This window comes from Ursus arctos, unplaced genomic scaffold (genome assembly GCF_023065955.2).
Source record: "Ursus arctos isolate Adak ecotype North America unplaced genomic scaffold, UrsArc2.0 scaffold_33, whole genome shotgun sequence".
NCBI lineage: Eukaryota > Metazoa > Chordata > Mammalia > Carnivora > Ursidae > Ursus > Ursus arctos.
The window spans coordinates 6,818,106-6,832,672 of record NW_026623019.1 but is presented as its reverse complement, the minus strand read 5'-3'; the positions used below and the strand labels follow the sequence as shown (position 1 = coordinate 6,832,672).

The window sequence follows — 14,567 nt, the reverse complement described above, 5'->3', positions numbered from 1 at the left end:
AATAGCCAAAAACTAGAAACAATCCAAATACCCACCAATTCGTAAACAGAATCAACAAGGTGTGGTAGAGGCATCCAGTGAACCACGAATCAGCAATGAAAAGGTACAAATCTGCATGATTCATGTACAATCTAAATGAAGCCAGGTACAGAAACTATATACTGTGCAATTCCATGAATAGGAAACTCTACAAAGACAAGACAATAATGGACACAACGCAGATCTGTGGTCGCCAGAGGCCAGGGGATGGAGGAGAGGACCAACTGCAAAAGGACAGGAACAAATCTTTTGCGGTGATGAAAGTGTTCCGTTCCTTGATTGTGACAGTGGTACAGGACTAAACCCAGTTGTCAAAACTCATCAAACTGTACACTTCATATTAGGGAATTACACCGTATGCAAACTGCACATCAATGCAGCCAATTAACATATTGCTGTAGCAATCAAACATAGTGAAGATACATATTGGTAGAAATTTCTGATAACTTACCTATCCAAGAAAGAATGGTACTTTGGTTTATTTGAATATATAAAAATGCCAATGCTAAAAAAACAAACAAAGAAAGAAACCAAAAGGGTACCAGTGGAAAACCCAGTCTCTATCTCAACGCTACAATTTCTATGACTTTTTAAAATTTCATTTATACAAGGAAACTATATTACAATATGAAGACCTGCTTACTAATGATGATATCTATATTTTAAAGGATGTTTTATTAAAACAGAAGACTCTTTAACTGATAATAACATGTAGGTCATTCTTTTGCAGAGAGAGATCCTACCCCAAAGCCCTGATAGTCTGGAGACTGTACCCTATAAATCAGAATATCAGTGGTCTGTCAGAATCGTAATACCTCATGTCTAACAACCTGCCAATCCTTGTTCTAAACTTTTACCTCCTGGCAAATACAATATAAACCATTACTTATCAATATGTCAATTTGGATATATTACAAGTCACATTAAAACATCCTTAAAGAGGGGTGTCTGAGTGGCTCAGTTGGTAAAGCGTATGCCTTCAGCTCAGGTCATGAGCTCAGTGTTCTGGGATCAAGCCCTGTGTCGAGGAGGGCTCCCTGCTCAGCAGGGAGTCTGCTTCTCCCAGTCCCTCTGCTCCTACCCCCTGCCCATGCTCTCTCTCTCTAATAAATAAACAAATAAATATCTTTTTAAAAAATATCCTTAAAGAGTAATCTCAAAATCAAAGCTATTATTCCTGTATTCTAGGAGCTTACAATACACCAGAGAAGAAAAGCCATACACACCGGACACCTCTATTAATAATCAAGATATTATACATACCAAAGTAGAGCGATGAGTGGGTAAAGACAGCATGACTGCCATGGTTGAAAAGAGAGCAAAGTGGAGAGAATGAGATATGAGAGACTTGACCACTGCTGAACAGAGTTTGGAAAAAATGAACAAGTGTGAGACTGAGCGAGATCAGGCTATGTGAACAACATTTTCAGTGGAGAAAGTAGAGACTACTTACCTGAATTGGAAGATTAGAGAGAAGTACAAGATAAGGCTGGGAAAGATAGGATTCAATTATCTAAGAACACCTATTATATGTCAGACATAGTATAGAAATGGAAGCTGTTTGGAAAGAAATTCTAGATTTAGGAATTTGGTCTTTTTACCCTGTAGTAGTAAAAGTAATAGCAATTTCACATTCATTATCTCAACCAATCTTCACAACAAATGATTTTATAGATTGGAGAAACAGAGGCCTAGGAAGTTATATTTTTATGTTTTAAGGTTATACAGCCAGAGCCAAAACCAGGGCAAAAAAGCCCACTGTTCTTTTCTTTTTCTGTCGTCTATACCACTCAGCTCCTCTACTCAAAAAAAACAATAAATCTTTTTTTTTTTTTTTTTTTAAGTGTGATGTGAGGGGCACCTGGCTGGCTCAGTCGGTAGAGCATGAGACTCTTAATCTCAGGGTTGTGAGTCTGAGCCCCACACTGGGCATGGAGCCCACTTAAAAAAATAAAATAAATAAAAGTATAATTTGATAAAAGCAACGTTTTAGTCAAATACATATGGTCATGCTATATGGGTTGAATTAGAAGGCAAAGAACATGGAAGCAAGGAGACGTACCAGTATGTCCTGTAATAATCCAGGAGCAGTGGAAACAAAAGGAATGAAAGTCATCATTCATGGGACCGTTACAAAAAGATTCAACTGGGTGTTTTGTTTGAAAATGCTGAGAGACTCAAAGATAACTAGGAGACCAGTAGAGCCACTGATAAATTGAAATGTCAACAAATGGATCTATTTTGTGGTAGAAATTAACTACTGTGGTCAAATGATATCCAAACATGAAGATATTAGGTCAAATATTACATGAGTCTCATCTCCAAACCAAAATAACCCAGGGTTTACTGCCACTGGATATTTTATTTACAGATATTTTTAAAAATCTAGACCTTCCATTAACCCCCAGAGGTATCCATATTCATAAAGCCCAATAAAAGTTTATACCCACTTTCTAGAAACCTCTAAGATAGTTGGTACCCTAAATCTAAAGAATTAATTATTATCTGTTTAATTAAATCTATCACTGAGTCAAGGCTTTCTTTAGGGGGATAGAGGTTATTTGCCAATCACTAGTAAATGCCCCAAAGGTATGCAACTAAGAAAGTATTTTAAAATGTAAAAAAGATGAAATCTATCCTACCTTTTACATGAAAATTATATCTCAGGGCAAGGTTACCTTTTTAACTTCTCCCAAGATTTTAACAAATTCATCTATGATATTAGTTAATTGATAAGAACATTGGGCTAGTAGCTCTTTAATAGCTATAAATCACTATGCAACAGATAAGGTAGTCTTTAAAGGGGGATAACAAAGAGGGTTAGGACCAAGGGAGGGAGAGGTGAGCCCAAATAAAATCCTATCCAGGCTCGAGTGAAAAACACAGAGGTCAGTGCTGCTCTTTGCAATGGCCAGTAGAGGCTGCCAATGTACAAGGACCCGTAGGGCTCCCCCTCCACCCCACAGACACAGAAGGTGTCACCTAAACCAAAAAGCATTTCCCTGATACAATACGAAGACGGGCATTCGGAGCTCATCCTAGAGCATTACTCAACAGCAGTCACCAACAGTCTTTTCAACCATAGCTTCTGGGCATGTGTCACAGGAACAAAGGAAATGCAAAGTATTTTGAGCACTTTGAAAGATGATCACACTTAGCCACTCGGACCAAAAGAAACCATCAAGCCCTATAGGAATACCTTTCCAGAGATGAAACTTGAGGGATGTGAAAATGGATATTTTTACTTAAGGATACCTTGATTTATATTCTTTAAATCCTCATTCGAATAGATGTACTATTTGGCTTCTTCAAATAAGGTGAATTAGTCACAGCTGAAGGAGATTTTCAGCTACTGGGTACAAAGCTGTAATCCGATCTACAATTTGGAAGTATCCATCTTAAATTACAAATATTAATATGCTTAAAAGAAATTCCCTCCTATTCAATTCAGCGGTCAGGTGAAATTCTGTCCGTCAGTGTCCCTGACCCAAAGCCAAGAACATAAACACCCAAATACACCAAGCGGCAATCCACTTTTTAAAATTCATTTGGTGAATCTGCTCTACAATTTTAAGAATTATGTATCTGGCCCTTTTTGAGCTCCAAACACTGCTATTTCTTGTAGAGAGGAACTTTGCTGTCAATCATGGCTCGCGTTTGCCACGCAAATATGTGCTGCAGCTTTCACCTGTCACTCCTATTCCATGTAATGTAGGCAGCTTAGCACTAAATCAATTTAAGGAACTGCAGAAGTTAAATACATACATTATTATTATGATGACAGAAAAGGCAATGAATGTCTTGCAGCTCCATTTGCTTTCTTTGTTAAGGAAGAAAAAGCTAATTATCTGTAGCTGTCAACCATGAAGACCCAGACCTATTTAAATCAACATTAGCCTTGGACAACTGAAAACATTTCTCATATTTTTGCCCAACTATTTTCTTTTTGCACAAAAACATAATTTCATTACAAAACACTAAACATTCTGAAGGACAAGGTAAAAACAAGTTGGAAAAATGTAAAGCTACACATTGGTATCCCTTTTCACAACCCATTTAGTATTTCAAAAAACTGCCTGCCAGTTTTTTGTAATATCCGTTCTCTAATTAGTATAGCCAAAATTTAGACAGACGTAAAGCCTCTCCACACAAATTCATATTAAGAAAATTCAACTTCATGAAAGCCCACAGACTACTGGTTACAATGAAATTATGTCACAGATGATCAAGGAAGAAATTCTGTCCATTTATTTAATTAACGAGAGAGAGAAAGAAACACGGTCCACAGCTGAAATGCCGATAAGTGACAGAAAATTCACACTGAATCATGGGCTTCTGGTTTGTATAATACTCTCTTTATTTACTGAGCTTCCTTTCTCTGGTCCACTCCCATTAGAATCTAGAAGTAATAACTAGTTGGTTTTGAATTTTCACTTTTCAGACTTAAGGATCAACTTGTATATTTCTAGGATATCAAATAAGAATTCAAAGAATATTCTTAATGAGTCAAAGAAAAACAAACCGATTATCATCAATATATAAACTATGGAATTATCTTCTAACATTGTGCTCTTAAAAGCACATAAAGGTCATTATTCTCGATTAGGAATGTAAATATCCTCACATTTGCTCTTACTGAGTTTTCAGTGATAAAACATTGTTTTCTGCTATTTTCTTTAGAAAAGACCTTCTCACAGGAGTATACTTAATAGTTTTTTTACAATTTCATATTTAAAAAACTGCCCATTTAGCTTTCTAATGCATTCTAAACACATGTAACCCCTAATAAGCAAAACCAACACAGATAAATTGAAACTCAATAATGTAAGACAAAAATTTGACAAATGGCCCAGCACAATTATAGTTTTAAAAATAATACCTCCATATGTAAGTCCCTAAACCAGCATCAAAGGGAAGCCTTTTCTAACTACACGTGACTCACAACTCCAAGATTCTGATTTGCCACAACCTCTCCCTGCGGTCTTAAGGAATCACTATTTGTTGGAGACGGGGAGAAAAGGTCGAGACCGTTAGTATAAATAATATATAAAGCCAACTCATCTCAGACCCGAAGAATCACGTGTGCAAATGGTGAAGGTATAGATATAGACGTGGCCTGCGTGGTAGGGAAAGAAGTACAGTTAGTAGGTACACTGTACCAAACACTAAGTGCATTTCCCATGGTCCCAAAACTAGTAAGTGACAGAATCAAGATCCCATCCCAAGTTCTGACAACAAAGCCCAGGCTCTTTTCACAACATACTACCTCCAAGCAGAATTCTTCTCTGGCTTTACGTTTTTAGAAATCTTTTATCTATCAAGATTGAGACGCGGTTGACATCCTTTACAATTAATGATGCGGGTGACAGTGTTATTCCGTATGCACGTAAACATGGCAGAAATGACAAAAATACGATTAGGAGGGTGCCCTCTGTCTTAAAATATGGAGGGTAAGATAGATGACCTTCAAGGGTCCTTCTAGCACTAACATTCTAATATTCTTTGGGTTATTTATCTTGCTAAGATATTTGAGAACAGATATGAAAGCCTCTGGCTGTATAAATCTGTTCAAATTATAATTCCCAAATCACCAAACTACTCAATCACAGAGCAATTCCAAATGCAGATCTGTCCTGTTCACAAGTCAGGACAGCTGCCATCACGTACTAGATGCCACCATAACCATGGCATTCGCTTGTACATCACCGTGACTTTGTCACATGCGCCCTCATTTGGTTCTCAGAACAACCCTGTAATGAAATAAGGCAGGCAATACAAACCTGGCCTCATTTTACAAAGGAGAAAACTGAGACCCAGAGAACTGAAATCACTTGGTCAAGGATCCTTACAAAGTACGGCAAAGCCAAGTCTTAAACACGGGCTTCCTGACTCCGAACCCACTGTTTTCTTCTGTCACTGCACTTCATTGTCAATTACAAGTTGGCTTTTTGAAATGTATCTTTCAAACCTTTCTATGCCTACCCAGTGTAACCTGGTCTCTCTAAACCTGAACTTCACAGAGTATAATTGAGTGGTGAAGGCATGGTTTATGTGTGATACAGTCACACGTTTCCAGTATAGAATTTTTATTTTCTAATGTATTTGTCTTAGATTGTCAAAAAGATCCCCAGCCGGATTTTGAATGACCAAGATTAAGACTTCTAATTATTAGAAAAATCCTACATGAAGAAAAGATGCCTAATTTGGGAGCTTGTTAAATTAGAAATCAGCCTTCTCTTGATGGACATCCACTTCACAGGACAGACAGTGGTATGCCTCTGTCTTTAATTCCTCAGAATCTCTCTACCCAAACGCACTGCCATTACTGAAGACCAGGGTGATCTCATTTAGCAAAGCAGCTTCTTGCCCTTTCATTAGGCCCTAATCTAAATTAGAGTATAAAGACATAAGGCTCTGTACTTGTGACTGGCTCGTGATAAAGGGCACTGGCTGGCCATGTGGCCTGATGAAGTCCTGGGACACAGAGGGTCTTTTTTGGACTTTATCAGTCTTAGAGCAAGCAATTTATTTTGAGCCAGAAAAATAAAATATAATCTTGGGCCATCTGGTTCTGTAACACTCTTTATTTGTTTAGAAAGGTCACTGTTGTCAAGTTATTGAATGTTATCTCTGGAATTGACAGGAAGAGAGAAGTTTTTGAAAGCAGGCCAGGAATATTAAAGCACCGGATATTAAGGTGTAAAGTAGTATTTATTTAAAAGCCTGGGCCCTAGCGGTAAACAGACCACAGTTCAAATCCCAGCTCCACTACCTACCAGTCAAATGATCTTGGGCAAGTCATCAGCTTTCTTAATCCATTTCTCCCATCTATAAAATCTAAATAATAACACTATTGAGGAATGTTAAATAATGGTACCATGATGTAACATATATTACTAGCTGGTAGCTACCATTCAAAACTTACTCAATACTTATTATTTTCTGTGTAATTTTTTGTTTCATTTTTCTTCGGTTTTGTATGAAACTACAATTTTCATTACTTTTATAAATGCGTCTCTAGACAGCAAAGTGGAATTTAAATACGGACTCATAATTTATGCTATGCATATCAAATACGTGGATTGAGAGCCTAATTCTAACAAAGGCTCACTCTATCTTAAGCACTCAAGCAACATTCATTACTTTTTAAAATCAAGTTTATAGCAGCTACTACTTTCTCGGTGAAACGATTGGACTGCTGTGTCACTGAACAATGAATGCTAACCAATATCAAATCCATATCCAAACATCTTCAGGGGAACTGGACACCTGTTAGAGTATCCTGACGCTGTTACATAATAGTTATTTTCTTTGCGTTAGATAGTCTTCTCTCTTTCATAGCCGTACTACGACCCAACTATTGCAGTAACAAGATGATCCAGAGTCGACTTAGACAGGCTATTTAGGCCCTGCCCCTTTCTGAGATAAGCAAATCATTTAAACATACATTTAAAAAGGCAGCTCAATCAAAATTCCATCCAGAATGTTGCCAAAGACCAATGTTTTCAATTCAGCACGTCAGATTCCAGATCAACTTAGGTAACCCCTAAAGCATCTCCATGGTGGGCAAATTCTCTTGCACTTTGGTACAAATGGCCATCATGATGTGTTGAACTGACTTATTCCCACATACCACCGGTTTTCCCAAAATCAAAGCAGGCATTCCAAGCTGGACCAAAAGCTATATGTATCAGGCTAGGAAAGAACATATCCATCTGTTTTCAACTCAAGGATTAGCTGCTATGCAGTGTCCTATTTGGTGTCAATGATAATAGGCACACACCTTCCCTATGAACCGCTGAGTGGGATCTCTATTTTCTCCGTAATATTGACCTAAAACATGTGTGAGTTTTTAAAAACAAATTCCAAGCTCCAAGGTCTAACAAAAAGGACTACTTACAAGCCAACAAAAGTCTAAAACATGCACACTGCTTTAAGGGCTATAAAGATAAACAGATCAGAGAAACCTATAAGCCTATATAGAAAAAATATATATGAGAAGCTCCCTTGACCAACCTTCATTTACCCAACTTGCTATATGAAACCACGCTCTCCATTTCCTCCCCAGCCGCAATGAGAGATGCCCAGGGCACGCTGAAAACTCACAGCCTACACACTGCTCTCTGGAGTGCCCCTCATAGTTCTGCTCCCAAGAGTGGGGTTGTATGTACTCCCAGTAGTATTTGTTCCAAAACCTCATTAGGGGAGTTTTATTGTTAATGTAATTAGCTAATCTAATTATTAGATTGTCCATAAGAGTAAAAATAAACAGGATTCTACCTTCAAAAACTAAATCAAAAGCTTAGGAAAAACTTAAAGGCAAGTCGCTACAAACATTGCTAAAAATAAGTAAAAGAAATAGAAAAATGGGGCAAATCTAAAATATAGAATGATGGTTCTCAAACTTTAGTGTGGAGACCTTGTGAAAACAGGTCCCCGAGTTCCACTCCCTAGTGTCTCATTCAGTAGGCATGGAGTGAAACCAAGGAATCTACATGCTAAGAAATTCCCATGTGATGCTGCTGGTCTCGGAACCACACTGAGAACCACTGCTTCTCAAGTCTCTAAATTTCAAAGTATTAAAGAAACAATGCGTAAACTGGAAATGTTTTATTATGAATGCTGATTAATGAAAGACTTGTTCCAATCAGCAAACCTACACTGCAGGGAAAGGTCCTAATCAAAGGATAGTCTGTTCATGTTTTAACTTAAAGCAGAATGTTAATGGGAGGTATGCATCACTTTTTAGGACCTATTTTTTAAATTTAATTTTATTTAAACTCATTCAGTGATTGATCAGTTGCATATAACATCCAGTGCTCCTTACATCACGTGCCCTCCTTAATGGTCATCACCCTGTTACCCCATTCCCCCACCCACCTCCCCTCCAGCAACCCTGTTTGTTTCCTATGGTAACCTACTGTTTTAAATGACGTTTTCAATTAACAGACAAACTGTGAAAATCAAACTCAGAAGACACCTGTCAGATATGAGCCATTTAAGTACCACAGGAGTATGAAAATGCTTTCACCTTCACTGTTAAGAGGGGAAATCCTAACATGATATCCTCCTTGGTTAAGACTTCCTAAAAACACAAACTCACAGTATCAATGAATCCTCTGTGAAAATTAATAAAAGGAAATCTCATTTAGAATGGAGCTGGGAGGTCAGCAGGGGTAGCTATCAGGCCCTACCAATCCTCTTCAATTGCAAATCCAGTAGGAAGAGACCAGACTTTGCAGGGACACTACTTTACTATTCCAGCAGGAGGAAGGCTTCTTCCTTCCCTGGCAACAGCCGAGCCAATGAGAGACATTGACAACCCAGCCAATGAGAAGCCACGATACCTGGAACGCCAATTTACTGCAATGAGCTTCTTGTTTATAACAGCCCTCCCAACTTCCCCTGTCCTCTGTAAAAGAACATCTCTCTCCTTTGTTCTCCAGACTTGCCAATGATTTTGCCATAGCTTGTACCTCCCAGATTGCAATTCTCTGCTATTACCGAATAAACCCATTTTTGCCGGTAAAATAAGAGGTGGTTTTATTTTTAAGGTTAACACCTTTAAAACAAAAGGTTAAGTATCATGATCCAATTTACAGATGAGACTTCTGGCTCAGAGAGAAAAGAAACATATCCAAAGGTGTAATTCAGCCAAGTGGCAGTGTCAAGACTTGAATACAGATCTGCCCCCAAATTCAATGTGTTTTCCCCCCAATCTGACAACACAGCACAATCTTTGGAAGAATCAAAGGCAAGTAAGAAACAACATTGGAGTCCCAATCAATCTAAACATCTGTAAAACATAAAATGCTCAAACTTATACAGCTGTGAGGACTAGATGGATTATAAGCATTATGTCTATTGCCTTGAACATAATCACAGACATCATCTATAATCTGTACTTACTATTAAATGTCTAGACAGGATCATCAACTATAGGGCACTGGAAGGTGGCTGGTCTACCAGCACTGAAGCAAAGCTTTTGGCAATACAACTCCACTTAGGCAAAAAAATCTGTGGAGAATGGATGACAGAAAGATTCACAAGCAGATGCAGCAGGGCAAGTGAAACTGGGACAACCAATGGTCAGATAGAATCAAAGAATCACATTAGTTACGCATCAAAGTAACGCATCTATAGATGTAACATTTATGGACCTCTTGGAAACAAGAGCAGAGCCAGTCCAGTGACAGTAATCCCTAAACTTGCCTTTAAAGCAAGTTTATCATTTTAGAAACTAGAGGTAAAGACCAAAAAAAAAAAAAAAAACAAACAAACAAACAAAACAAACAAACAAAAAAAAAACACCAAAAAACCAAAAAAACAAACCAAACCAAAAAAAGCCGCTTCACTCTGTCTTATAAGGTGGCAATATGTTCATGTGGTATCATATGAATTCCAGAAGTAAAGAGGACCTGCAGTAAGAACCTAGGAATGATTAGAATGGCCACTATTAAAAAGGAAGGAAAGAAGGAAGGAAGGAAGGAAGGAAGGAAGGAAGGAAGGAAGGAAGGAAGGAAGGAAGGAAGGGAAGGAAAGGATGGAAGGAAGGGAAGGACGGGAAGGAAGGAAGGAGAACGTAAAAGAAAAGAAAAAACAAAAAATACAAAAACAGAAAATAACAAGTGTTGGCTAGGATATGGAGAAACTGAAATGCTTGTGCACTGTTTGTAGGAATGTAAAATAGTGGAGACATTATGAAAAACAGTATGGAGTTTCCTCAAAAAATTAAAAACAGAATATATACGATCAAGCAATCCACTTCTGGATATAGATCCAAGAAAGTTGAAAACAGGATCTCAAAGAGATACTTGCACCCCCGTGTTCATTGCAGCATTATTCACAATAGCCAAAAAGTGGGAGCCACATAAATGCCCACTGATGGATGAATGGATAAGGAAAATGTGGTCTACAAATACACCGAAACATTATCCAGTCTTAAAAAAGAAAGAAGTCCTGCCAAATGCTACAACATAGATAAACCCTGAAGACATTATGCTAACTGAAACAAGAGAGTCACAAACAATAACAACAACAACAAATACTGTATAATTCCACTTATATGTCTCAAGTTGTCAAACTCAAAGAAACCAAGTAGAATAGTGGTATCAGAGGCTGAGGGGAGGAGAGAAAGGGAGTTATTTTTCAGTGGGTAGAGAGTTTCAGTTTTACAAGATGAAAAATTCTAGAGGTCAGTTGTACAACAATTGGCATATAGTTAACACTACTGAAATGCACACATAAAAACAGTTAATATGACTTTTTTAAAAACTAGGAATAAAAATGTCTCGAAAAAGGTACTAGAAAAAAAGTATTAGAAACATTCAAGATAACTTGCTTAAGAAAACAAGAGTCTCACGAGAGTAGATTCCGTTTTAATCATTGTAATCTCTTAACACTAATTTCTGCAAGATTCTAGGAATTTATGACTTAAATGTGTTATTTGTAATGGAAAGGAGGTATACCATATTGGAATTACTTGGAGGTCTTTAAAAGTATTACTTATTCTCACCCAGAGAGATGTTCCCAGTTGAGTGAGCCATCATTACAGAGCCAACTGGGCTATATTCTTCAACTGTGCTGGGACTGAAAACAGATTGAGAATTTCATTTTTAAATGATTGTTTAAATCAGCAGTAAGAAGTAAGAAAATTCAATTCCATCACTTTTCCTATAATAAGGAAATTACATGTATTGTTTGATATAATTAAACTGTCTTCATACCATAAAGCTAAACATTGGTTCTATTTTCTGAAGGCATATGTAATATATGATAATTGTGGCAGCTCTACATTGCAATGAACACTTCTTGTGATGAGATCGGATCTGCATGGAGCTGGACACCCATGGAGAACAGCATTGACAATACACAGAAAATGGAAATAGAAATACCTCTCAAGGCTTCTGAAATATTCTGCCCAGAACATTTCTCCATTCAACAGCGCCTTCCTATGTGCATTTATCTCCAAATGCATTTTTCCCAGCATCTACTCTGCTCTCCAGAGCCTTTGGCTCATCTTTTCTTTTCCACATTCAGAGGAAGGAAAAGGACTCAATCTTCCATATCCAAGCTTTCAGTAACAAAATAAAGGGTATCTTTCATTTCCATACACTGCTGTCTCATATCCAGGGAAACAAAGCTACAATTTCAGAACCAAGGGTTAATGGAATCACTTCACACTGACTTCACTTTGGTGCATTTTCCTTATACCATATTTTTAAAATCTACTGATAAGCATCTGGTGGTATCACAAAATCAAGCCCCATAAAAGGATTCATGAACCAGTAAGCTCCGTTGGTAACACTTCCTTAAAGATTACTTGAATACATTATTTAACATGGAAGCTACATTATAACCTCTACTCTATAAGGGTATATTGAAGCTCAGTAAATCTATCCCTCAATTCCTGCCTTCTTTGGTGCTAAATATTTTCTAGTGTGCTTTCTGCATTCCCTTGTTCTTTCTTTCACTATCCTTTCTGAGTTATTTTCTTAGTGGTTGCCCTGGAAAATACAAGGATCACTTTAACTTAAAACATTCTAATCTGAATTAACACTAACTTCATTATCAATAAGAATTAAAAACTTTCCTCTGATATCCTTCATTTTCTTCCCTTCCTTTTTACTATTATTGCCAAGCAAACTACCTCTTTATACATTATAAGCCCATCAATACATTTTTATTATTATTGCAGTATGTAGTTGTCTTTTAAAACAGGAGAAAAAACTATGAAGACAAATGCATTTATGTGTATTTTCCTATGTATGAGTTTCATAGTAACTATGTAGTTACCTTTATCAATGCTCTTTACTTCTTCATGTGGATTACAGTTTACTGTCTAGTCGTTTCTAGCTTACTGTCTGTTCTTTCATTTCAACCTGAAGGGGAATTCCCCTTAGTATTTCTTGTAGGGCAGGTCTGCCAGCACAACAAATCCTCTGGGTTTTTGTTTGATTTGGCTTGTTGTTTCTGGTGGTGGTGGTGGTGGTTGGTTTGGTTTAATGTCTTCATTTCTGCTGCCATCTTTGAAGGAGACTTTAGCTAGATACAGAATTCCTAATTGAGTCTTCGTCTTTTCAACACTTCGAAAATGTCTTCTAGCCTCCATGGTTTCTAATAAGAAGTCAGCTACTCATCTTATTGAGGACCCCTTTTATGACAAGTTACTTTTCTCTTGGTGCTTTCAAGATCTCTCTTTCGCTTTTGTAAATGCGACTACAATGTGTCTAAGTGTGGATCACTCTGGGTTTGGAGGACATGGAATTTCTTTAATGTGCAGATTAATATTTTTCTGCAAGTTTGGAAAGTTTTCTGCCATTATGTCTTTATATATTCTTTCTGCCTCTTTCTTTTGTTCTTCTCCTTCTGGGCCTCTCATTATGCATATGCTGGTATCCTTGATGGTGACCCACTGGTCTCCTGAAGCTCTGTTCATTTTTATTGTAACTCTGCTCCTTACACTGGATCATCTCTATTGAGCTACCGTTAAGGTGCCTAATTCTTCTGCCAACTCATATCTGCTCTTGTGCGCCTCTAATGAATTTGTTATTTCAGTTATCATACTTTTAAACTCCATATGGTTCTTCTTAAGTAATTTCTAGGTTTACTGACTGTCTCTTTGGTAAGATACCATTTCCATACGTTCCTCTAATTCTTCAGACATTGTTTCATTTAGTTCTTTCAACACATTTATAATAGTTGAAAGTATATGTCTATGAAGTCCATATCTGGGCTCCCTGGGGACATTTTTCTAATGGCTGGTTTTTGCTTTTTTTTTTCCCCGTGTATACAGCACACTTCCCATTTCTTACGTGTCTCATAATTTTGTATTAAAAACTGGACATTTTAGATATTTTAACAACTCTGGTACCAGAATCCTCCACACTGCCTTGCCAAGACTTTTTTTTTAAAGATTTTATTTTTTTATTTGACAAAAAGAGAGAGAAAGAGAGCACAAGCAGGGGGGAGGGGCAGAGGGAGAAGCATCGAGCCTGATGTGGGACTCAATCCCAGGACCAGGATTATGACCTGAACCAAAGGCAGACACTTAACCGACTGAGCCACCCAGGTATCCCCTGCCAAGATTTTTTTTATCACTGGTTTTGTTGTTCTTTTTTGGGGCACTCCTTGTTTAGTGCTTTAACGAACTAAGTCTGCAGATTCTATATTCCCTAAAGCGTGTGGCCACAGAGTTTTCTGCTAGATATTTTTTTTAAATGCTTGTTTTTATTTTTTAAGCCTGTCTTCCTAGGAGTCACACCTATATCTATATAATTTAATGGTCAGCCACTGGTTAGTCCAAAGATTTCCTTAAATGCCTGCCTGAATGTCTTCCACCCTTTGCCAACGGCATCCTTGTGAGAAATCACACCTTCAGGCTACAGGCAGCAGGTAGGACAGCCCTGGCTTCCGCTTCCTGCTTCCACAGAGCCTCAAGATCAGAGGGGACCCTCCGCTGTCCCAGGTCCTTCCTAGAAATGTGCAGAGCCTTGCACATAGTGCGGCCTTTTAGAGATCCAGGAATG

General features: G+C 37.7%; 1 protein-coding gene across 10 annotated transcripts in view; it reads right to left on the bottom strand.

The window, feature by feature from the left end:
* RFX3 (regulatory factor X3) overlaps positions 1-14,567 on the bottom strand; it is a 439,811-nt gene that overhangs the window by 223,188 nt on the left and 202,056 nt on the right. For 3 of the 10 annotated variants that reach the window (XM_057305524.1, XM_026519279.4, XM_057305523.1), the window contains one exon: positions 1-14,567. This exon is cut by the window's left edge; it is cut by the window's right edge. The exons of the other annotated variants lie outside the window; for them this stretch is intronic. The gene's annotated coding sequence lies outside the window, so the exon portion shown is untranslated. 10 annotated transcript variants of the gene reach the window in all.